The sequence below is a fragment of the Neofelis nebulosa genome, chromosome 1 (assembly GCF_028018385.1).
Source record: "Neofelis nebulosa isolate mNeoNeb1 chromosome 1, mNeoNeb1.pri, whole genome shotgun sequence".
NCBI lineage: Eukaryota > Metazoa > Chordata > Mammalia > Carnivora > Felidae > Neofelis > Neofelis nebulosa.
In genome coordinates this window covers 97,416,496-97,441,345 of record NC_080782.1, presented here as the reverse complement: position 1 = coordinate 97,441,345, position 24,850 = coordinate 97,416,496, and the positions used below count along the sequence as shown (strand labels likewise).

Below are 24,850 nucleotides of genomic sequence, written 5' to 3'. Positions count from 1 at the left end.
GAAGGCAAGGACTCTGACCCTAATATCCAGGTTAAACCAGAGCAACTTCACATCTAGTTAATAGTTACTATTAAGCAATACTCATTAAAATTAAAACATCTGTTAACAATTTAGTAGACTATGCCAGAGAGGTATTAAAGTCAGTCAGCAGAATGAGGCAAAAACATGGTCATAATTCCCCTGAAAAAGTTCTTCAAGAAGACCAATAAACCATATCTCAAGAAGCTCCTAGAACAAGTTTTCAGTAGAGCACTAGATGAAATGGTTGATGTGACTTTTTTTTCTTTTCTTTTTATTTATGTTTATTTATTTTTGAGAGAGAGTGCAAGCAGGGGAGGGGCAGAGAGAGAGGGGGACAGAAGATCCAAATCGGGCTCCACACTGACAGCAACGAGGCCGATGCAGGGCTCAAACTCACGAACCACAATATCATGACCAGAGCTGAAGTAGGACATTCACTCGACCGAATGAGCCACCCAGGAGCCCCCGATCTGTTTTTATAGGAGTCTTTTAAAACAACAACTTTTTAGGGGTCACCTGGGTGGCTCAGTCAGTTGAGTGTTGGACTTCGGTTCTGGTCATGATCTCATGGTTCGTGAGTTCGAGCCCCGCATCGGGCCCACTGCTGTCAGCGTGGAGCCTGATTTGGATCCTCCGGCCCCCCTCTCTCTCTGCCCCTCCCCTGCTTGTGCTGTCTCTCAAAAATAAATAAACATTAAATGAATAAGTGAATGAATAATTAATTTTTAAAAACAGTTTTTTATAGTGTCTCACATTTCATGGGTTAGGAATTTGGGCAAAAGGAAGAGTTGGATGATGCTTCTGTTCCATGGGGCAAGTCAGAGGTGGCATGCAGTGGCAGATGGGCCAGTCTACAGGATCGAGGTGGCTTCATTCACATTTCAGTGGGAATGGATGGGAGGCTGGGTTCAGCCGAGATGGTCCACCACCATCACCTGCCACAATGGCCACAGGACAGACTTCTTAAATGGCAGCTCATGGCTTGAAAAGCAGTCTTCCCACAAACAAGGCAGGAACTGCATGGCCTTCCACGACCTAGGGTCGGAAGTCACACGATGACAATTTTTGTCATACCCTCCTGGTCAAGTGGTGACAAACCCACCCAGATTCGAGGAGGTACAACTTGTTTTAAAATCCAGAACTTTCCTAGCCATATTGTATAACATATATTTCAAAGACTTTGAAGTAAAGGTAACTTGCACCGAGCCTTGAACACATACATTCAGAATTGCTTGTTTCAAGGGCTGAGCCTGACAAAAAAGAAACAGAGTGACAGCTTTTAAAAAAACTGGTCAAAAACAGCAGGGAAATTGGCCGATTAGAAATTGGCCATGAGCCCTACTGTTACCAAGAAATTCTGAACTGACAAGGCAAAGAGTTGTGTAACGGAACCAATCCCTCTTCTTTGTACAGCTTTGGCCTTTAGAAATTTCCAGGAGATATTTCACTGGGGTTGCCTTCCCTTGAGGAGTAAGTAAATCCCTAATGCTTTCCACTCATCATCTCTTAGTCATCCCTTGCAGTTTACCCTCACTATTTTATTTTCTCTTACTCACTCACAGTCAATAAGGCAAGATGATGTGTGAGAGGACTTTGAGCCAAGATCACCTGGGTGAACAACCAAATGAAAACACCTCCTAGCACACTCAGTCCAAGGCAGTGGTTCTAGCCAAGATGGTTTGGCCCTCCCTGCCCCCATCCCAGCACAACTGGCAATGTCTAGGGGTGGAAGTTCTGACATCTAGTCACCAGAGGCCAGGGACCCTGCCTCAACATCCTACAATGCACAGCCCGGCCCCACAACAAAGAACTATTCCACACAAAACGTCAATAGTGTCAACCCTGCTACCGTCAGTAGCTGTGCAACCCTGCTCGAAGGCACACACTCTGAGCAGACTGTTAAGCAGACGTTAGAGTCACCATCATCTCTCCCTTCATGTTTCTGAACCACGCACATACAATAATTGACTTTCTCACAAGCGCTAGGAGTTATCTCAATTTTAAAAAGAAGTCTCCCAAGCCTGAAAATCCTAATTCTCAGGAAACCATTCTTTAATTTTTAAAAGTTACTTTTAATTTAGACGATCCAGTCATTCGGAAACGCCGAAGACAGACAAGAAAACAAACGTCAAAGGATTCAGTACTCAGTAACTTGCTCCGTTCTTTTGTTTCTTGAGATAATGAGCTGAAATGTTTGTGCAAGGGCAGAAGCAGACCCAGTCACAAATTAGCAGCCACTCTTTCAGTACCAGCACCTGTGCAGTACGGGAGGGTCCTGTATATCTGTCATCTCCCAGCAGTGACGCAGACATGGCCTAAGCTGGCCAAACACACCCTCACCCTCAGCCACCCGCCCCTTAGACAACGCAGATACCTGCCTGCATGTCCCGTGGAGTCACCATCCTCCCTGCAGTCATGCTCCCTCGCATGCCTTGCTCTGTTTGTGGCCCTCATACTCTGGTTTATACTTACAAATCAAAAGCTGTCAACCTACCAGACGGAAACCACCATTTATAAACTCTTATGTTCACCTTTAGGGAACTCCTGATGGTCATTTTTATTGGGTTTCGTCCACCACAAATGTGTAAAGCTACTTCCTATTTCAAACGTTAATTGCTATTTTCCTCTCCAAACAAGGTCTCAATGACACCGATACATGGCACATAAAACCACAAGTCCCTCAGTGAAATAAATTACACTGTTGGGTTAGTGCAGCACCGGACTATTAGCAGGCCAGGCCCGTTAACAGCGTGCGACGTGTTGCCACTCTCCCAGGACAAACATAAACACTTTCTGAAGAATTTTTGGCTTTGCATCCTTCTTTCCAACTAACATTTTACTCCAGGAGGCCGAATCATAGCTGCCCCACAGAGCAGATCGCCACTGAGCAAGGGCCCTCACCCAGTAGGTATTCCTCCCAACAAACAGAGACTCTCAAACAAAGCTGCCACAGGGCTCATTTAATTTCTAAATGACTATTAATTTTACCTCATGTCAAATACACACTCTAGAACTCCTTTGATCCTAAAGGCAAAGGACGCCCTGGGAAAAGCCCGTTTATGAAAGGTATCAGCCTCGGACAAAGGGTAAACACAGGCCCTGAGCTGTAGGAAACTTGGTCCACAGCAGGCTTTGATATGGAAACAGCAGCACTCCCCACCCCCACCCCCCATTAAACTCACTACAGGTCTCAAAATAACATCAGCTACAAAAATGCTTTGAGCACCTCAGCTGAGGGGGGCAACAATTCAAGAAGAAATTTCAGAAATCACTGGATTACTCAGGTCAACTTGCTCCCATTGTGTAGGAGTGATGACTACCACTTACTGTGCTCTAGGTATGCCTTACAAAAGTGATCTCAGTTAATTCTCCTAACAAGCATCCCCATTTTACAGAGAAGGAAGCTAAGCCTTGAAACAGAAGTGACTTGCCTAAGGTCTTAGAGCCTGGGTACCCAGAGCAGAGACTGAACCCAAGCCTCCTTGATACTAGGCGGGGTCTTCCCTACCACAGAACCCATCCAAATACCAGAACCACTCAGTCCAGCCCTAGCCCCAGCGGCAAAATGGGGCTGGAAAGGGCTGTCTCCCAAGCATTCTCTTTCCCAAGAGCCTGATAATAATGTTTATCATTACTCTAATATTTATTAATTGGTAAAACACTTAATCAGACTGCACAATCACCAAACAAAATCCAATCCTGTATATTTAATCATTATCATTTTTAGGCTACAGAAAATGCATGGTCCTTAGTTTCAGGGTGAGCTGGGCTGCTTGTGAGGTACAACTGGGCTCCAGTAAGGACCACAAAACAAGGACCAAGGTATCTTTGGGACCTGGCCAGACTGGAGGAAAAACTTGGTCCTCTCATGAAGACCCTAGAGTTCAGGCATTACAGAGGCTGATTAAACTGGGGTGGAGATCAGGGATTTAATCCCAGTTCTCAGGAAAGAGTACAGCAGGGGAAGTGATCAGCTAGAGAAAACACAGAAGGAATAAATGCAAGAGAAGACAGATGGAGCACATTAAAGACTTCTCCAAATTTTACAATTCTCTGAATTGTAAAAACAAGAGCAAGATACTTGCAAAATAACCACTTTGAATCTGACACTCCTATTCTCCATAAAACTATACTTACATGATTTATACCTTTTGGGGGGGGAGCAATTAATGAGTGTATATATACTATTTCACTGCACAATAAAAAAATCATGAATACGAACCAATCTTCTAACTTATTAACATTACATTTTTATAGTAAGTTGGAATCCTACGAATACACAATTCTATCACATCTGAGTATTTAATTTTATAAATATGAACAGTATTATATAAACTCCCATTAACTTTTCTTCTGCCACTGTGGTTACAGACCCCCATAGATTGCTTTAAAAAGGAAAAGAAAAAGAAAAAGAAAAGATAAGGAGAGGGGCACCTGGGTGGCCAGTCGGGTAACCATCCAGCTTTGGCTCAGGTCATGATCTCAAGGTCTGAGTTGGAGCCCCACATCAGGCTCTGCACGGAGAGCAAGCACAGGACCCACTTCGGATCCTGTGTCTCCTCTCTCCCTCCCGTGCTGGTTTTCTCTCTCTCAAAATAAGTTAAAAACTTGAAAGAAAGAAAGAAAGAGAGAGAGAGAGAGAGAGAGAGAGAGAGAGAGAAAGAAAGAAAGAAAGAAAGAAAGAAAGAAAGAAAGAAAGAAAGAAAGAAAGAAAGAGAAAGAAAGAAAGAAAGAAAGAAAGAAAGAAAGAAAGAAAGAAAGAAAGAAAGAGAGAAAGAGAGAAAGAGAGAAAGAGAGAAAGAAGGAAAGAAAGAAAGAAAGAAAGAAAGAAAGAAAGAAAGAAAGAAAGAAAGAAAGAAAGAAAAGAAGGAAGGAGAACTACGCAAATGAAACTATGCCACATGCAGTAAAATAAGTAAAGTAAAAAGTGTGCCTTCATGAAGAAGCAATGCTAAAACACTTTTCCACTAAAAGGTCTGCTTCCTAAATTACCCTTCACAAATGCTCAAGGCTCACAGCTGGGGAGTCAGACACTCCCACCCCACCTTTGTTTATACTTGTAATAATTCTGAAGAGAGGGGTGCCTGGGTGGTTCAGTTAAGCACCCGACTCTTGATTTCCTCCACTCAGGTCATGATCTCACAGATCTGATAATGCAGAGCCTGCTTGAGATTCTCTCTTTCTCTCTCTGCCCCTCCCTCCCTCTCTCCCTCTTTCTCTCCCTCTCAAAAATAAATAAATAAACATTAAAAAAAAAAAAAAAAAAAAAGAATCCTGAAGAGAATAATCAGGTTTTCTCCCCCCATGTAAATGATTTCAAGAAACTAGATATTCACCAAAAGCTGTTTTTGTCAACACATATGCAGTCTTTTAAAGACTTTGTTTTTTTTTTTGTTTGTTTGTTTGTTTTTAATTTATTTTTGGGACAGAGAGAGACAGAGCATGAACGGGGGAGGGGCAGAGAGAGAGGGAGACACAGAATCGGAAACAGGCTCCAGGCTCCGAGCCATCAGCCCAGAGCCTGACGTGGGGCTCGAACTCACGGACCGCGAGATCGTGACCTGGCTGAAGTTGGACGCTTAACCGACTGCGCCACCCAGGCGCCCCTACACATATGCAGTCTTAAAAATTGAATTTGTTTCTAATTTGCATGGTTTTGCACACAGAATATTTTCAGTTCAAGTAAAACATTCACTGTTCACTTCCAAAGCATCATGCTAGCTCTGCACAATAGGACCAGCTCACAAATAACTACATCAGTGCCAAAGAATAGCCTCCATGGGAAGTTCAAACACCAGACTATGAGGGCACTACCAGAGAATCACTTCTCAGGGCCTGGTTTTTATACACACACACACACACACACACACACACACACACACACACACAAAAGTAATCATTAATGCCACTGGACAAGATTAAGCTTGCTCTTTTTATTGAAGCTCTAATAGTCCAGCCAATGGTAATCATTCTTCTTCCCGCTACAGAGACCTGGTCAGACCCACCTCTGGCCTGCAGAATGCCTGCCCACTTTGGATCAATAAGCCCTGTGATCCTTAATACGGAACAGAAGCCGCTAACCCAGCTGATTCTTTCTGTAGTCATCAATCAGGGTCAGACTACAGCTTGTCTTATGACCCACCAGGAGATGGGATGTCTGCTGCATAGTTCCTGGAAAGAAGCAAGGAGACATCTATGAAGTCAATGAAGCAGCAGAAGTCAGGTGAACCAGAGAAAGGACCAATAGGGAAGAAGAATTTCCAGAAGAAACAGGGTTCTCTCCCAGAGGTGGCACAGAAAATTCCACATGGAAGTGGTCAGTTGCCAAGGGTTCCAGAGGAAGCACATTCAACTCTGGACATTAAGGTCGTGTGGTAGAGCCCAAAGGTCAATTTAAAGAGATACATACACGTCCATCCAGGCTGGGAAGATAGGGGGATGGGTAGATAGACCAGGTTCATTGGGTAGATGAAACTCACCAAGTAGCAAACAATAACATGTCCTTACTCAATATTTGTGAATTTAAACAAAAATCTTGACCTTATAATCTCTTTGGCAACTTTTAGAAAACAAATTTTTTTTTTTTAATTAAGTAAACTCTACTCCCAACGTAGGGCTCGAACTCACAATCCTGAGATCAAGCGTGCTCTACTGACTGAGCCAGACAGATGCCCCTTCTTTGGCCACTCTTAATCTTGAAATAACCTCCTTTAATGATTCTAAATGTTAGAACTCCACATAATGGTAAATCTTGTTTTGTGGATTAACTGGGAAGTTAAACAAGGGAGAGAAATGAACAGCAACGCCTTGCCTCATGGGCCTGACAGCAATGGCATGGCTTACCTGGTGGGTTTCTAAGTACTAAGTACACTGCAGTGACCTCATTTACTTGCTTGAGCCCGGTGACAGAAGCCACTGCTGCAATTTTCAAAATGAGCTTGGGTGGTGACAGAGACCCCGATTTGCTGGCTAATAGGGCCTGGCAGTATAGAGAACAGAGTCCTCTTCCCATCCCTGAAACGCTCAAGCACATCCTGACCTCCAGTCACACCACAGCATCTCGTACACATGCACCTCCACAAACAGACTCAAAGTTCCATGAGCCCCAGGTAGTACGTCCCTCTGAAAGTGAAGGCACTGGGCCACAGAAGGAGGGGTGGCTCCCAGCTGCGGGTACTATTCGTGGGTGGAAGAACAAGTTCAGACCTGTCTGTTCCATGGCTGTGTCGATTCCCCCGGGGAACCTGCGAGGGGGAACATCACCTCCCCACAGCCCAGGCCCTGCCCAGCTCCACCAGGCACCGGTCACACACACAACAACGTGGCAGTCCTGCCTCCCCCCCCCCACCCCTAAGCCTGAGAAGGCCTCTCCCCCCCTCAACTTCACCACCAACCTTAAGGAATCAGTTTAATCTCACCACGTCTCAATTTTTTCATCGACGTGTAATCACAATCAACTACATAAAAGTTACTTGGCACCACTTCTTACACTTTTTTCAGCCTATAAAAATACCTCAAAGATACACCTCAAACACCTCCACTGGACTAGGAGTCAGAAGTCCTATCTTCATTTCAATCAGTCATTCACCCGACAAGGGCATATTAAACACCTACGACCTGCAAGGAACCAGAGTTATGAAAGTGAACAAGCATGACAGTCTGGGGTCCCTGCCCTCATGGGGTTTTGGTCAAGTTATCTGGTGCCTCTAATTGAAATCAAAGCCTTGGACAAGCTCTTTTAAGTCCCTTCCAGCTCTTCTATCCCCTCCCTCTCTGCTTTAGTGCCAAGAGGAGAATGAAGCATTCTGGAATGTTCTGCTTTCCTGAACAGATGCTATTTTTATTCCACGTACATATAGCTCAGGCTGCAGACGTGTGACTTATCTCCATTCTGCCAAGCAAAAACGACTCGTTTTCATCCCAGAGTTTCATTAGACTACGTGGAGCCCTACTCTAGAAGGCCCAGTGGCATGCACACCTCAGGCTCCTTGGCACAGGGACCCCCACTGCCCCATTCCTTCCACATGGAGGAAATCTGGTTCCTTCAGATCAAAACGACATAAAAACAGGAGCTGGGCTGCCAAGGCTTCCTCACATGTTGCCTGGATTTGTTTATTTCTTCTTCATCAACTCACATCATTTCTGACACTGCACTTCAACTTCCTGGACACAGCCACGGAGAAAAAGCTTTTAAGAGGCACTGAAGTGCAGCCAACTTCTGATTAGCCGCAGTCATGAAGGAAAGGAACAGCACCCGGCCAAGGCAGGAGGACTCTTGCCTCTAAGGACCACAGGGCAAAGATTCTTGAACTGAATGTGGAGAAACATTAGTGAAACAAGTGACATGCCCCCTACCCACCAGAAACATTCCCCTCAGCTAACATTTCAGGAAAACACTTGGCTGGAGTTTTACTTTCTGGAAGTTCCCAAGAGCCCCACATCTACCAGAAAGGGAGGGGTGTACACTTTCCATTATCAACAGACAGGGGGAAACATCAGCTTCGGAATCAATGGGGGAATCGATTTTGGTAAGAACTACACAAAAGGAATCTAGGATTAAAGGCACTTAACAGTGGTTAAGGTTAATAGAAGTGCTCTTTTGCTCAGAGCTAAGTTCACAAATATTAAGCAGAAATGTATGCAGTACAGGGAGGGAGAAACTAGAGAGAAGAAAATAAGACCACGAATGAAGATAGACGTGGGAAAAGATGGGCCTCAGAAATAAACTAGCAAGAGGCAAGACTTGATGTCACTGTCCCTCCTGATCATATGCAGAGGCTTTCCAGAAGTCACTCAATGCTTTATGACTGCTTCAGATAGACAAATAGCCCTTCCCACCCTCCCTTCTTCAACCTCCCCCAATTCCCACCTCGTATTGTCCAGCCCACCCTGGTCACTTTTCTCCCCTTCAGAAAGAAACCAGGCTGCCTTGAGGGATGGTGCCAGCTGGTGGCTGGTGTGGAGAACTATCTATTAACCACTACTTTTCTCTCCCTTCTCTTGGAAGAATCTGGATCATTCTCCTCCTCCTCTTTCCTCTATGCCTTCAATAATAATCACAGAGAACTTAATTTGAAAGTTGAAAGTTCCCGGAGAGAGAATCCCGGCTCCCCTACTTCCCTCCTGGGGAACCTAGAACAAGTCCCAGAACCTCTGCCTTACTCCCTTCTCTGCAAACATGGATAGGAATAGCCACCTACCGAGTGAGGCTTTCGGAAGCAGCAGACGGGAACATACACTAGGAACAGAACAGGACTAAGCAAACAGAAGGCACAGCTCCCACTTTTACGCCAACTCTCCTCCATAAGATTGAACACTTTGAACACTGCTCAGCTCAAAGGAATGTCATGACCATCGTGCTCCAAATAAATCACATCAACAGGTGACAGGCAAGCCTTCCTCAGAAGTAAAAGATACGATGCCAATTCTAACAGAGCTCTCGTCTGGTGGATTTCTTTATTTTCAGTGTGGATGACACACTGGCAGAGTGGTATGCTGGGACACTATCAGCTGTCCTGAGTCACTAACTCTCATCACTTAGAGCAGGAGAAACTATGTTCCTGATCACGGTGCCCGGAATGGTGACTGTGCCTCCCCAGGCCGTCCCCCGGTGCCAAGGAAATCCAGCTGTCAGGCCCCTGAAGGGGAAAGGTCAGCACCCACGAGGCTCTGCTCATCCCCAAATGCCATCTCACCGTGATAAAGGTCTCAAAGGGGCTAATGAAATTATCTCCTCTGCCTTTTATTCCTCAGTAACAACCACAAAATTAGATGAAATGACCCCCTGCTCCTCTAATTTAAGGCCTATTTTATTACCTTCAACCCCAATTCTCTTTTAAACGGATGTAAGTCCCTGAAGACCCACAAGCCAATGAGATTAGTAACTGACAGCCCCTTCCTCCAGGCCTGTTCTCCAGAGTGCGCTTCTCCTTCCCCCAGGGTGGGGTCACAATCAGTTCAATCTTCATGCTTCAGAGACATCCCCTTTGAACAGGATCCACTGTTTCTCCAGCCCTGCCTGGTGCTGCGCTCAAAGGAGCAGCGGGCCCCTTCTCACTCGGAGCATTAACGTCAGCTCAGCCAGTAAGGCGAAGGCAAAAAGGAGGAGGTCAGCACGGTTAATTGTCCACCAGGCTCAGATGCAGGCCCCCTCAAACCAGCACCTTGGGAGGGCTGATCACCCCCATAAAATGTGAAGTGCACTTTGAACCCAGGAACAAGGAGAATGAGAACTATTTGCCCCAGCCTGCTGGGCTTCAATGGGAGCTTCAGCTGTTTGTTTTCTTTTTCAGCTCGTAGCCATCAAGGGTAGGAGGATACTCTGCAGTCACCCCAGGCAGGGAGGCAAGCACCATGGCCTGCCCATCAGGAAAGAAAGGAGAAGAAAGATAAGCATCAGTGGAGGTGGTCTAAAGGGAGCCCAACAGGGCGGCCACCAGCTTTGAAGAAGGAACCTGAGAGAACAGGATTCCGGAAGCCTCAGAAACCGCTTAATGTAAGAAATGCTTCATAGAGAAAAGGAATCATTTAAAATGCAGAATATGTATTCTTCGTCATTAAAAGAGATGAGGGGAAATCTTTTCACTCTCTTTTGCCTCTTTGGAAAAGTTACTTTTATTAACTAGTTATCTGAAGGCCTCCTTCCAACTCAGGTCCATAATTGTAAAAAGATGCTAAGAAACAGGAAATAGCCATTTCTTAACTGAAAGGGGACATGAGAGTGACCAAAACAATAGTCCTTTCATAAAGCAAGGTCCAAGATATCCCATTTACAAGCAAGTTTTCCTGGAAACAAGTACTTGTAAGTTATCTTTGAAATCAACAACAAGCTTCTACACTGGATAAGACAGACCAGCCCACATATCACAGCTCAGAAGCGACCTGATCAAAGTAAAAAGTGGCTCCTAAGTGATGCACTGATTGTGCCCTGGAAATGGAAAAAAGCAAACTCTTCCCATAAACGTCAATACCTGGATGAAGCTTTACCATGAACCTCAAAAGCCTATTTTGGAGACTTGGCTGCTTCTTTCAGAAGAAGAAAAGATAAAGGCTTCACCTGAGAAAACCAAAGACACCCGGTGGGGTTGGGAGGGGGATGTGCCATTTACTTTTTGCATGTGTCTATAACCAGCTACAGACTGGGTTCCCAGACACTTCGGCAATAAAGGAAATGGTCAATCAGAGACCAGCATGCTAATGACACTGGAGTCTGAGACCAGCAGAACAGTCGCTATGCCCGCTAGTTGCCTTCGCTCTGGTGGCTCCCAAATGTCTACTGTGGACACTAGGGGCCCAGGCTGGACAGTGTCTTTGGATCAAGGCCAACGCTCCAAAACAGCCATCTTAACCACACACACACACACACACACACACACACACACACACACACACACACCCTGATACACAAATTCTACAGGTGGGGTGCTAGAGGGCTCATCTTTAGAAACAGTAACCATTTCATGAAAGAACACCACAGTGTAAGTCCAAAACACAAAGTCTGGAAGCTTTAGGAAAATCCAAGAACTGTAGCATTTCTTGGGCTAGTCCAAATGATGTGGGGTAGTCAAGATTCAACCAGAGAAGGCTGTGAAGTGTGCCTGGATGCACACCTATGTGTGAGAACCCCATATGGAGGAGGACGGCTGAATAACTTGACCTACCACATTTTTTTCTAACCAGATTAGAATTGTATTGTAAAACAGGAGTCACTCCGAGAATCACATCTCCCAGAAGCTCAATAAGTTGCCAGTTCTTACCAATCTGTAAGCACTCCTCATGCATTTGACAGCATAAAAACTAGACACACAACAACCACCTTGCATTCGGGTTCTGCAGGAATGGTGCAAAACAGTCAATAATAGTCAAATTTCAAAACCTACTATAAAGCTAAAACTCCTCATATTTTAACACGTGGGCTTTTAAACTGCAATTAATTTCCTTAATTTATTTTTCAAATATGGCAGACAAATTGGCTTACATGGAGACTGGAAATTCCTGAGCAAAGCTGAAGTCCTCACTCTACCCAAGCCCTAGGAAATTTTAAGAACACGAGTAGGGTTAACTGAGAGTCACATTTCTTGTACTGCTTTGTCTTTCACTAAATTCTCCCATACGGCTGTACAACTGGGGCTCGGCACCAGGTAAAAGAAACCACAGTTATGTGATTGCTTTTACATGGATTTATTGGCCAGTACCTCTACTAGGAATGCAGAAACCAGAAGACAACTTCTTTCTCTTTGCTTTAGTGCCGCACACACCCAACCAAAGCAGCTGGAAAGGCTGAACAATGAGCAGTGTTAATGTAGAACAGGACAGGAAGGCAAGAGTAAAGACTCAATACCATATTCTCCTAGATGAAGACCCAGGCCCCATTCTGGCTTCAATATTCAGTGAGCCACCACCCTGGGGGTTGCTAATCCCAACCCACAGGATGAAGCCAATCAGTGCACCTCTCAAAGAACCCAATGACCTGAGAAGTCTGGGGAGGATTGAGGTGCAATGATTTAAAAGCTTTTCATTAAAGGGGCGCCTGGATGAATCAGCTGGCCGACCATCCGACTCTTGATTTCGTCTCAGGTCATGATCCCAAGGTTATGAGATCAAGCCCCACACTGGCCTCCACAATCAGCATGGAGCCTGCTTTGGATTTATTTTCTTTCTTTCTTTCTTTCTTTCTTTCTTTTCTTCCTTCCTTCCTTCTTCTTTCTTTCTTTCTCTCCCTCCCCTCCCTCCCTCCCCCTCCCTGTTCTCCTTCTGCCCCTCTCCTCTACCCCCTCTCTCTTTCTAAAATTAAAAAAAAAATTTTAAGCTTTTTGTAAAATTATTTAAACCTGAACTGTGTTTTAAAACAAATGGTCAAACCACTCAAATATTTTCATTGCCTCCAGGTTATATATTGGGAAAGTCTGTTGACTGCTCCCTTACTGCCTATACATTTAGACACATGTCCAGCCCTAGAGCTGACCAGGGCTCCCAGGGTCCCGGTGACAATGGTCTCTCCAAGAGCAAACTCAGAGCTGCAGGTTGTCATTTAGCACATTAGTGCTTCATAACCTACATCACTTATTATTCCATAGAAAGACAATGACACGAAAACTGACTTTTTATCCCTTTCATTAGGGGGAAGAGTCTAAACTCCTACTAATTTAATATATTAGGGTAAATTCTCAATTATGCATGGCTATATGAGCAAACAGGCACAGAATTAATCCAAAAGAGCAATTTACATATCATTTCATTGGCTTAGAAATACATTATGATTTTTTTTTGTGGCTGTGCCTTAGCTGAGCTTACTAGGGGTTGTTGTTTTTTTGTTTGTTTTTTGTTTTGTTTTGTCAGACATATTTATTCATTTACTGAAAGTCTGTTTCATGCCAGAAAATATGCTAGATGGGAGACTACAGCCAAGGAACTCACAGACTAGAGGAAAAAAATGCACACAAACACTTAAGTAAAGCTCATATAGCAAGCAAGTGTGCTGTCTGAGCAGATAAGCAGTGATTGGTTGTGCTGTAAAGCTGAGGAAAAGGCTATGCTCCAAGAAGCATCTTCCTGATGCAGTTTGATAACAAAAGAAATTCAGACTGGGTCTTAAATGAAGAAAAAGAATTTAAAAAATATTGTTTAATGTTTATTTTTGAGACAGAGTGTATGTGAGCAGGGGAGGGGCAGAGAGAGAGACACAGAATCTGAAGCAGGCTCCAGGCTCCGAGCTGTCAGCACGGAGCCCGATGCAGGCCTCAAACTCACAGACCGTTAGATCATTACCTGAGCCGAAGTTGGGCGCTCAACCGACTGAGCCACCCAGGCACCCCTAGAAAAAGAATTAAGCACCAGCTTACACGGATGGGAGAAGAGAGCCCTGCACAAAGAAAAGAATGTTGGGTGGTGAAAAGGCCAGCAACACCCAGGAGAAAGCCAGCCAAGTAAACACCTTCACCCCATAAACTCTCAACAGGGGTGGGGGACCACCTCACACCTTTCCTCATTTAAGGATTTTCTCGTTATTGAATGAGAACTCTGGGAGTTACCAGGGTGCATCATCATGACTAGAGTTTTCCTACAACCCACCTAAGCATGAGGAGCAGGTCCCAAGAACTAACCCCTTACCTGTATGATGAGTGCGCTTTAACGAGATGCAAAAACCACAAGCCAGCTGTGAATTCAAGAGTCTGCTTCCCAGTTTACCTAAAAAACAACAGGAAAGGACCATTTTTGTTAATTTGGAATAGCCAGTCTTTTAATGCTCCCAGGAAAGGTCTGCAGACCATGCCTGGGGCTCTTGGTCTCAAAGCAGGAAGCTTGGCGAGGGGGTCAGGTCGAAGAGACCTGAATGAGAATCCCAGGGTTGTAACTCAGTGACAGGGTAACTGAACTATAAGCCAGGTACTTAACCTACCTTTGCCTCAGTTTCCTCCCCTGCAGTATCTACCTCACAGAACCACCATGACAAGCCTAGGATCACATGAATGATCATGTGATGGGCTTGCAGCCCCTCCACAGAGACAGAGAAATAAACAGGCAGTAATCAGGACCTTGATGCAGCCGATATGAGCGAAAGTGAGAAAACTGCGAGGTGATGTGAAACCTTTACAGAAGCCCTAACTGGTTCCAGAGGGGTCAACGGAAGCTCACCAGAGCAAGTGATAGCTAAGCTGAAGTCTGACAAGCAGGAGATGTCAGACTAAGAGGACAAGCAAACAGCATACCAGGGAAAGCTATCAGCAAAATGGGATGCCCTGAAATGGGATGTGAGTTCATAAAAGAGTGAATTTAGTGGGGCGCCTGGGTGGCTCAGTCGGTTAAGTGCCCGACTCTTCATTTCAGCTTAGGTGATGATCTCTCAGTTCATGAGCTTGAGGCCCACACTGGGCTCTGTGCTGACAGTGCGGAGCCTGCTTGGGATCTCTCTCTCCCTCTCGCTGCCCTTCCCTCTCTCTCTCAAAATAAATAAATAAACTTAAAAAAAGAAAGGAAAAGAAAAGAAAGAGGTTAGTGACCATTGGAGTATTTCAGAGGCCAAGACGGAGGCTGGCAAGAGACAAAGCTATAAAGGTAGAGAATCACAAAAGGCCTTGCAGCCATTTTAGGACTTTGGACTTTATCTTAAGACCAATGGCAAGCCCATGAAGGATCTTACATAGGAAAGCAACATGGTCCAGGAAGTTTTCTGCAACACCTGAGACAAGACGGTCTTAGAAGGAGGCAATGAGAGCCCAAATCAGCAACTCCAAATGCCACATCCCTGGTCTGTGTGGAAAGAGCCAATAGAGAAGGCTCTAGGGCCAGGGCCCCTGTGGCACTCCAATGAACCACTGCTTCTGAATTACTGGCTCTTCCAGCACTGGGCAATTCCCCACAGGTAGACACGCCATCAGGAGTGGAGTCTGCTTGTCCCAACACACCCTCCAGAAGGTCAAGGAGTGCCTAGTGTCACAGTGGTTCTCAAAGTGTGGTCCCCAGACCAGCAGTATCAGCATCAACTGTGAATGTGCTAGAAATGCAAATTCTCAGCCCACCGCAGACCTAGCAACTCAGAATCTCTGGGGATGGGAGTAATGTGTTATTAAAAGCCCTCCAAGTGATCTGGATGCTCCCTTAAGGCAGTGGCACCAAACGCGGGCAGTGCCAGGACGGGGGCTGGGGAGGGTACAGAGCACAGAGCTGGCCTGGCCTATGACCCACGATGTCCATTTTTGTTTACAAGAAAACACACAACTCCATTGAGGCTGGGAATCCCTCCTAGCCCTGCAGACTGATGGGTAGAGAACCCAGAACCCACCGCTGGGATGGGGATATGGTGCTGCAGGAGGATTTTGTTTCCTCAAGACGTGCCCCATCCCCTTCTACAGCCTGCATTTGCTTCAGGGCAGGAAAATCAACTCCAGCTTCAGGCAAGTGGACACATACTTCTCTTTTTTATTCATTCATTCATCTTAAAATATGGATTGCTTCACAGATGTGTGTGTCACCCTTGCACAGGGGCCGTGCTAATCTCTGTATCGTCCCAATGTTAGTTTAAGTGCTGCCAAAGTGAGCACGCACGTCTCCTTGCAGACTGTGTTTCTCCCCCCACCTAGGCACAGAATCTGACCACTCCAGAAAAAGAAATGGGCCATCCAGAAAGCTCCAAGTGGTTTTATGTGAGAGTCAAGTTTCCTTCTGGAGTGTGGAACACACTCCGTGGTTACAAAGATACCAAGGCCCAGGAGCCATAACGTAATTCAGGATGAGAATAGTTCAACTCAGCTGCCTCTCTAAGTATCTATTGTCTCCATAGAAGAAAGAAAAAATTATCCCTCCCACTCCCCAACAAAAAGGATATTTCTGTAAAGAGCAGACAAATCCTCACATTCTTATGTTTCTATAGTTCTTGCTTTGCTTAACAAAAGGGGGGGAAATGGGGTCCAAAACATAAAAACAGGGGCACCTGGAAGGCCCAGTCAGTTAAGTGTCCAACTTTAGCTCAGGTCATGATACCACAAGTTTGTGGGTTCGGGCCCTGAGTTGGGCTCTGTGCTGATACCTCAGAGCTTGCAGCCTGCTTCAGATTCCGTGTCTCCCTCCCCCGCTCACACTCTGTCTCTGTCTCTCTCTCTCAAAAATAAATAGACTTAAAAAAAAATTTTTTTTTTAATAAAAACAGTATTCAGATCGGGGCACCTGGGTGGCTCAGTTGGTTGAGCATCCAACTTCAGCTCAGGTCATGATCTTACATCTCTTGAGTTCGAGCCCCACATCAGTCCCTGCGCTTACAGCCTAGAGCCTGCTTCGGATTCTGTGTCTCCTTCTCTCTGCCCCTTCCCTGCTCACACTCTGTTGCTCTGTCTCTCTCTCTAAAATAAATAAACATTAAAAAAAATTAAAGGGGCGCCTGGGTGGCTCAGTCAGTTGGGCATCTGACTTCAGCTCAGGCCATCATCTCATGGTTCAGGAGCTCGAGCTCCGCATTGGGTTCTGGGCTGACAGCTCAGAGCCTGGAGCCTATTTCAGATTCTGTGTATCCCTCTCTCTCTGCCCCTCCCCCACTCATGCTCACGCACGCTCGCTCTCTCTCTCAAAAAAAATAAACATTAAAAAAAAATTTGTTTAATAAAAAAAAAAAAAAAACAGTGTTCAGATCAACACAGATCATAGTCATATACTGCATACCCCAACCACACTCAGCTTCCAGAGTCTCTGCCCCTCTTGCCAACGTCACAAAGAGGGTGGCTGGGCTGCAGGATCTCATAACAGGCCAAGCAAATACGTGGGAATACAGGGGAACAAGCAATGCTGCAGAAATCCCTAGCACCTTCCCTATACTACACCCTCCACCTGCACACCCCGGCTCTCCAGCCTCCCCACCCACTCTGTGCATGTGGAACCCACAACTGTAAAGGCTTCATACATGTCCTGCATGGTCTATGTCTCCTGCACTGCACACGTAGCTAACCACATTAAGGTAATGGCTCTTGGGGCACCTAGGCGGCTTAGTCAGTTGAGTGTCCAACTTCAGCTCAGGTCATGATCTCAATGTTCGTGGGTTTGAGCCCCGCATCGGTCTCTGCACTGACGGTGTGGAGCCTACTTGGGATTCTCTCTCTCTTTCCCTCTCTCTCTGCCCCTGCCCCCTCTGTTGCTGGCGCTCGCTCTCTCTCTCTCTCTCTCTCTCTCTCTGAAAAATAAATAAAATTTTAAAAATAAATAAAGGTAATGACTCTTCTACAGCCTCTCCTATCAGACTGTCAGCTCCCTGGGGGGCTCAATAAGCTTGTGTTGATTAAATGACTGAACACACAGACATACAGACTCACCTAGAATAAGAATTTCAGGCCTGGATTCATCCCTTAACTGTCTCTAGCCCAAACAGGTAAAATGACTTGTCCAAGGTCACAGAGCAAGCTAATGATCACACTACAGGAGTCAGTATAGACGGTTCTCAGTGCTTTCTGACTTTCACAGGCTGTGTGTTCCCACCTTTCCTGGGTACCAGGAAACCAGTACCCCTTGAAGACAAAGGTATTTTGTTTGTAATAGGATGTATTCATTTTTTGTGTGCTTTATTTCAAGACCCTGACTAAGAGCAGGAAGGAACATCTTGTGAATCTCAGAATCAGGGGCACCAAGCCCAATCTAAAGACAGAGCAGGGGCTCTAGGAGAAGCAAGGGCAAGAAATGGCTGTGGGTGAGAGTGTGGGTCAGTCTTCGTAGAAGTTCCCAGAGTTCTGGTCCTGAGATGTACTTCTGTGTAACTTCTCTATTAGTTCAGGCTTACTCAGACAGCGGGGGTAAGATAATCTCCCAACCCATCATTATACTTTTCTGAAAACACACTGTATCACTCAAACAAGCTTTGGCTTTGGTAAGAGGGTATCTAAGTTCAGAGTTCACCCAGGAGCTGTGAACTGTTCTTTGCAGACGTGACAAGAAGGCATGCATTACAGCACACTTTCTAGGTGGCATGGAGTCTCAGAAGAATCAAGCCCTTCTCAAAACAGACTGGGAAAAAGCCCCTCAGTAAAGGAAGGGAGGTCTCTCCTACTGGCCAATTTCACCTGTTAAGTAGGCACAGAACAGCATCATTTCCTGAGCTTTGCTCTCAAAATTAAACAGACTTTTTAAAGACAGCAAAATAACCCCAAGTACAACTGGGATGTTTAATCTTAATTTCCTTATGTAGATCACCTGGCTTTTCATTACAACTGGTCAAGTATATGGGAAATAGCCCCATTCGATAGAAATATGCCACACACATCAGGGCTATTCAAGTCCCTACAACACAGTATGTGTGTGCACACGCAAAGTAAAGAGGGACTAGTTTTGCCTCGGGCCCTTCTAGGTAGCCTGGCTCCTGGTGAGCTGGCCTGCGTGCCTGCTGCCTCTAGCTATCCTCTATGCACTGCCCTCCTTGTCCAGTGCCCACACTCCACCCCATCAAAGTCAGAGTCCCCTCTCTCATTCCCTGACCTTAGCTGCTTTTGAGAAGCATGTTATGAAATTATTCCTGTTAAGGTATAAATAAAAAATATGCTATCTGTCCTATACAGATCCTTATGTGTTGAATAAGAGTTGCTTAAAGACAAGTGTGTGGACCGAATTTCTCTAATGATAGAATTTTAGGCAAAACAGTTAAGTGAATTCCACTTTACTTTTTTTTTTTTTTTTAATTTTAATAGATCAAGAAGTTCATCACTCCCATTCAGCAGTTCCTAGGGGCTTTGATGCTGTCATACATGATTCCAGAAATACCAAGAATCTTCTTAATCTCAGTGACCGTCTTTAACACCAACTACAAGAATCTCTCTGCCAGATGGTGCAGGTGTACCAGTCAGGAAATCACTAGTAATAACGGCTCAAATAGCCTCAAATCTCGGGCATGAAGGCTGCCTCTAATGTGCGTTCTGATGGAAATGTAACTGTGTCCAAATCACCAGGCAAGAAACCCTTTCCCACACCCTTCCAATCTCATCACACAGACCATTTCCTACTTCATCTGTTTCACAAACTGACTTGGCCTCTTGCATGGGGCTGAGATGGACCCTGCATTTGCAGAAAGGGAGGTTAATGTTGATATAATGATACGGAAAGCCCAACTCCTCAACCTGTCAGTTCACCTGGATCAGAACCAAACTGGTCTGTGGAGGATGAAGGGCCCCTCCTCATCCATTTCTGGTCAGCATTTACTTAGAAAGGGGACACTCATTATCCCCAGCTGTCTGTCTAAACCAAAGTGGGAGAGGGTGTGGGAAAAGTCAGCTGCAGGACATTCCTGAGACTTCTCTGTAGAGGCCCAAAGCTTAAAGCCTAGAATTTCCAAGCATGCCCAAAAGCACTTAATAGTCAGTGTCTGTAAAACCTTCCTAAAAATAACAGCTTCACAGAACTGAGCTCTTACGCTGTTGAAAAAGGACTCTCTGCTTCGGTTCCACCCAAGATAAGGGCCTCTGTAAGAATAAAAGCATGTGTCAAGATAAAAATTAAAGTGATCCCAGAGGGACAGAAACCAGTTCTTCACAACCAAGTACCCAAAAGGCCAAGAAAAGAACTTGTAAGGGCATCCATCCCCCAGACATGGTCAACATCACAGGCTCAGATAGATGGGTTTCTAAATTGATGTTTCTTTACACTGGTGTTTCTAGAACCTGCTTGACCATAAGAACTAACTGGAAGCTTTGTTTAAAAACTATAGATACCCAGGATCTACTCCAGCCTTATAAAGTCAAAACCTCAGGGGAGAGGTCTGAGAACATCTATGTATTCTAGCCAGCTAGCCCAGCAGAGTATCAAGCAAGTTTCATAAAAAATGCTCCAAATAAAGTAAGAGGTAACTTTTTACAAAACTCTGTAATTACACTAACTGCAGTTACAGGGCCTATGAGAAAATGCAGGTTTAATTAAAGAAAGGTAAAGCCTTCTTTATCTAGTTAAAATTATGGAATATACTCAACATGCAGTGAGGAAATCAATTTAACTAAAACTTAGCAAAAACAAAACCTGCCCTTTAGCTTAATCGTATCTCACCTAAGAGACCCTCCAGAACGTCCCTGCCCTAAGGACTATGGGGAAAACACTGTGCAGCTGCTCCTGGTGGCCATTATGGGTCCTAAGGACAGTGACTAGGCTCAGGGCCCTTGGTCTCATCCCAATAGAGGCCAGCCCTAGGTAGCAGGCAACCAATTCTAAGTCAGACCCCACAGATGCCTCCTGGTTATCAGACTGTACAGGTTTTAGCCTCCAGCTGACTAGTGCATAGTCTTATCCACGACCCACCTTTGTGTGAGCCTGGCTACATGGAACCAGCAGCATCAGCATGGCAGGAAGCTTGCTAGAAATACAGAATCCCAGGCCCCATGTGGGCCTGCTGAATCCAAATCTACATCTTAACAAGGTCCCAGGTCATTCTTGCACACACTGAAATTTGAGTGTTTTACCCCCACCTGTGGAACACCCAGGTCATCAGCCCACCCGCTTATGCTCCAGACTCTCAGAGGCTTTCTGCCCTCACACTCTTGTCAGTCTTGGTTTGTCTTGGGACCAAACCACCATCAACAGGGTCCAATGACTAATCTGACAATCCAAAGCCCGACTTTTCAGTAGTTAGAAAGAGGCAGTAAGTAGTGATCATCTCTTACATTCTTAAATAGGGAGCCTATTACCATAAATCAAGAGAGACAATCCAAAGTCAAACAATACCACGGAATGCTGGCTCTCTTGGTTCCAACACAGTGTTAATGAGGGCAAGGTCACAAGCATGATTAGCTTCCTCTGTATCTTGGCACTGACTCCAACCCTCTAACCTCTGGCCGCCTACAAAGGCTGACACACCCCTGGTTACTAAGAAGACTCAGAAGAATGACATGGGGAGGTCTAACAGAGCAGTACCAGTAAATAACTCAAAGAACTTCAATGACTGATGAGCAGAATGTGTCGAGGAACACAACACGCAGCCCAGAGGGATGGCTGACATGGCAGATGACCAGGTCAGAATTCAGAATTATCTGGACAGAAACGGGAAGTCCCATGGTCAAGATTTAAAAAAATCAAACACACATACATAAGCAAGAGGAATCTAACATGATGGCACTTCTCATTTTAAAATGTTTTAAGGGGCGCCTGGGTGGCTCAGTCGGTTAAACGTCCGACTTCAGCTCAGGTCACGATCTCGTGGTCCGTGAGTTCGAGCCCCAAGTCGGGCTCTGGGCTGATGGCTCAGAGCCTGGAGCCTGCTTCCCATTCTGTGTCTCCCTCTCTGCCCTGCCCCGGTTCATGCTCTCTCTCTGTCTCAAAAATAAATAAACGTTAAAAAAAAATTTTTTTAATAAATAAATAAAACAAAATGTTTTAAAACATGCCAGTTGTGTTGACTAACACACCTGCCGAGAAAGCTAACCAATTTACTGTTAGGGTCCACCAGTCTGGTTTCCAGACCAAGGGAAGTAGTGGTCCCTCTGCAGCATAGCTGATAAGACTATCCTAAACAGGCCCCCAGCCACCTGTCCACACAGATGAACACACAACCTATCACACTTTTTCATCACCACTACCAATTGTGTTCTTATAATAAAGTGTGGCCTCCTTACCGGGCTATAGCTCTTTTAGGCCCTGAGTTATAGTTTAAACATTCCACACATCAGCTTAGCTCCTTCGAAGCTGTCGTTTCTTTACTAATAGAGAAAAGAACTATAGGCCTAAGCACCCTCTCGAAAAAAACACATAAACAGACAGGACAACCTAAGCACACTCATTTACCAAAAGGATTCAGATCAACAAGACATACCATCGCCTGTTTAAGCCAGCACACTACGCTACCTAGTACAGCATAAATCCATGCAGAATTAGTAATTAGGCCAGTAAATTACGAGCTTCTAGTACAGAAGAACCTTGAAAGGACTACTATAAAAATGAGCAAATGACAGAGGAGGTATCTGTTTAGACATACTTCTATGTGGGATCATCATCTAGGAATAGACGGCCATTACAAAAATTGGATGTGATTTTAGACTGTTTTTAAAGTTGTGACCCATGTTTTTTTTAAGTCTGTATGGAATACCCAAGTAATAGTCATTTATAAAGACAAAAACACTGCTTACTGGTACAGCTTGCAGTTCCCAGACTATCCATTATTTTTAATTCCAGAATATTTGGTCTCTACAAGAGGAAAAAAAAAAAAAAAAAGCAGTTGAAAATTTTTAAGAGGTTAATTTGTCCTCAATATGTATGTGCTATGCACCACTTACCTAAAGATTAAACAACCCTACTGTCCATGCAGTTACAACCATCCTTAAACAACTGGCTAACTGCCTGAAAACTGAAAAACAACATGTGAAATCCAGCCCAACTGCAGCCTGTCCCAGGAGAAGGGAAGCTTGAACCCCAGGTGCCCTTGACAGCACAGCTCAGTGTGGAAAGAAAGAAAATGCTGAACGAAAGAATCAGTAGAGGAAAAAGAGCCCCTCTAATTTTCCAGGCATGTGCAGGGGTTGCTGCTAAAGGGATATTTAAGATCTCACTGCTGGGTTGTACTGAACACTGAAACAATTTTTAAAAAGAAAGAATCCCAACATGTCAGTATAGCACATATTTAATTCAGTACTTATCAGATTTGATTCAAGACTTCTTATCAGACAGCCATTTACACACCTAGATGTATAAGTGAAACACCTCTCAAATCACATTTACAATGTTTATAAAAATGTACAAAATATACACTAAGGAGTCGGCTTCTGTATAGTTCTCAGAGAGCTGTCCCACTCTGGCTGTGGGTCACAGCACCTAATCACAGTTGTATTCCCTAGCCTCCCAGTATGAGCAACTACATTTATAGCAAATACGAATTTTAATTCTTTTTATTTATTTTTTTTTTCAACGTTTTTTTTTTTTTTATTTATTTTTGGGACAGAGAGAGACAGAGCATGAACGGGGGAGGGGCAGAGAGAGAGGGAGACACAGAATCGGAAACAGGCTCCAGGCTCCGAGCCATCAGCCCAGAGCCTGACGCGGGGCTCGAACTCACGGACCGCGAGATCGTGACCTGGCTGAAGTCGGACGCTTAACCGACTGCGCCACCCAGGCGCCCCTAATTTTAATTCTTTTTAAAGACAAAAACCTCCTTTACAATGGATGCACAGATGTAAGGAGAGGTACGGTGTTGTGGCGAACATGTTTACATACACACACACACACACACACACACAGACCCACCAACTCTTTTGCTCTGGTTTTAAAAGTAACAAGCTATTGGGGCGCCTGGATGAGTCAGTTGGTTAAGCATCTGACTCTTGATTTCAGCTCAGGCCATGATCTCATGGTTGTGAGATCAAGCCCCACATCAGGCTCCACACTGGGCATGAGGCTTGCTTGAGATTCTCCATTTCCCCACACCCCTCTGCCCCTTCCCCACTCTCTCCCAAAATAAACCATACATGTTAAAAAAAAATTAATAAAAAAGTAACTGCTATTTACAGAAAATCTGAAAATATTACAGAAAACAGAAAAATAAAGAAAATAACTAGTCACTTATAATCACCAGACCAAGGCGAACAGTTAAAATTTTAGTCTACATCCTTCGAGTCTGTCTATGGCTACCAGCTTTCCTTCCGATGGCACCCCAGTTAAGCAGGCAAGGGTGAGGGGAGATGTTCTTGGTCATTACACAGACTGACAATCATTAGTCACCCCCACTGGCCTCACCCTAGATCCACAGCCGTAAGGGGAGTAATAGCTGCACACAAATCAAACAGCATGCCTGCAATTTAACAAGCATTCACTGGGGTCTATTTTGCACACTTTTAATTATTTCACAAATGAATGAAATTCATAGTAACAGCAATAGCCCTGGAGGGCCATATGGTAACTTCAAAAAAAGAAGGTGGATAAGCCTCTCCTTCGTGGACATGAAAACAAAAGTTAGTTCTCACAATATAAGGTCTCATGGCACCTATGGATTCGGAGGCTTATCCTTGTCTTGTAGACAGCCTTCTCCTCCCCGTGTCTTCTCACAGGGGCCGGGAAAGCCTGACCACCCTCTCTAAGGGGAGAAAATTAGTGTTAGGGAGAAAATTAGTGTTGGGGAGAAAGGGTGTATGGAGCATTTGGAAATAAAGACCTGGGAACCCCAAGTGTGTGTGGAGCTCCCTACCAGCAATCCAGGGATGGCTGCAAGTCTGTGCACTTATAGGATGAGAGATCTTCAGCCCATAATCAAATATCCTTAGTTCCACAAACAGGGATGCTTTAAAAGGCCACATATTCACTGTTATAACATCCTAGCTTCATACATTAGCCTAGGCTGCAAATCCTCAATGTATTACCCGTAAGTTGCCAAAAGCCAGGAAACCTGGTGACATCA

At 44.8% G+C, this 24,850-nt stretch overlaps 1 protein-coding gene and 1 non-coding gene across 4 annotated transcripts in view; both read right to left on the bottom strand.

Annotated features, from left to right (window-relative positions):
- Nucleotides 1-24,850, bottom strand: part of LHFPL2 (LHFPL tetraspan subfamily member 2) — a 170,114-nt gene that overhangs the window by 139,168 nt on the left and 6,096 nt on the right. For 2 of the 3 annotated variants that reach the window (XM_058728916.1, XM_058728915.1), the window contains exon 2: nucleotides 14,131-14,208. The exons of the other annotated variant lie outside the window; for it this stretch is intronic. The gene's annotated coding sequence lies outside the window, so the exon portion shown is untranslated. The remainder of the gene's footprint in view (nucleotides 1-14,130; nucleotides 14,209-24,850) is intronic. 3 annotated transcript variants of the gene reach the window in all.
- LOC131489507 (U6 spliceosomal RNA) lies at nucleotides 15,958-16,061 on the bottom strand. Its single transcript, XR_009250609.1, has one exon. It is a non-coding gene; the product is annotated as a U6 spliceosomal RNA (small nuclear RNA).